The sequence below is a fragment of the Blennius ocellaris genome, assembly GCF_963422515.1.
Source record: "Blennius ocellaris genome assembly, chromosome: 7".
In the NCBI taxonomy this organism is placed as follows: domain Eukaryota; kingdom Metazoa; phylum Chordata; class Actinopteri; order Blenniiformes; family Blenniidae; genus Blennius; species Blennius ocellaris.
The window spans coordinates 4,319,274-4,320,685 of record NC_137656.1 but is presented as its reverse complement, the minus strand read 5'-3'; positions in this window follow the sequence as shown (position 1 = coordinate 4,320,685).

Here is a 1,412-nt window from a genome sequence, read left to right as displayed (position 1 = left end):
TGACACTCCATCAATCACGATGTCTCAGGTTCGATCTTGACACACCGTAGTGTCCTTAAGCAAGGCATTGAACCCTAAAAGGCCCCTGTTGCAATTAACAATGTAAAGTTTTTTTTGACGACTGGAGGATAAGTGTAAAGCTTTTTGTTGCCACTCCCGACTCCAGCAGAAGACAGAAAAAGGTTGTTTTTGATTTATTTTGATGGCTGCTTATGGCGATGCTGATTTATTCCTGCCCAGCATGGGGGGTGGGAGGGGGGGGGGAGTGGCAGATTTCTCACCTCCTGGTGCAGATTTACATACTGTCAGTCATAATTGTAAATGGCAGTTTGAACAGTTTGTCAATCAAAACAAGCGTTTTGCATTTATTTTCCTCTAAATTTAACCCCCTTGAGTCTTTATGCCCATGAATGCAAAATCTGATGCCCTTCAAACCCTCTGTGACCTCCGACACAATGACTGCAGAGCAAAACGTTTTGCCATGTGGTTTATTTTTAGAATGTTTTCACAAGTTAGACTGAGAATTACAAGTTTATGATAGAGAATGTGGACCTTGTTGTCTACACTTTATCAAAGACGTTGAGATTTAAAGGTTCTGTGTACCGTACAAAGAAAAGGAAATAGTTCCAATTCAACCACATATTGAAATACTTGGCAATATCAACCCTAAACTGCAGCTGAAGCGTATTTATCTGTGTGTATTTTCACTTTCGTGACTTCCATCTGTGACTGATCTGTACATTTTTAACCAGCATTGATAGATGCTAACCATTACAAATCATGGCATTTTTGATTTTTTTTGTGTTTCCAACACTTCAAGAAGCTTCAAGAATTCAACCTTCACTTACATGAGATGACAGTCTACTCATTCAGTTTTTCTGTTATTTTGAGATCCTGAGACGTCGTTTAACACACAAATAAGTGGAAACTGTGATATTTCAATGCATTGGGATCTTTCGTTTACATCATCAGCATTATATGTGAATTGCCTGTGTTTACAGTCTCTGTTCTAAAAACAGCCAATATTTCTCTTTACGTCGACTGACACAATTCACTGTCAATATTTTTTTTGGTTTTTTTTATTTTTCCATTTGTCTTGTACTCTAATGCCACATTTAGTCATTTGTGCCATTCATTGTTGTTGTTGATTCTGACTGACCAGCATGTCATTGTGCTTCTCGGTTACACTGCCGCCTATAGATCTGTCATGCTCATAGCAGCTCTTAGTCGGGGTTTTAATGCTGGTTTGTGTAAATGAAAATGTTTTTGAAAACGATCTTCAGTGAACAAAGTCATTTTGTTTTAAAACATAGAGGTGGGAAATATCAATTTCTGTAAATACCGAGTTAAGTGTAAATGACCCTGTCACTGGTTTCAGGCTCCTTGACTTCCCATATGTTGGACAACTGAGC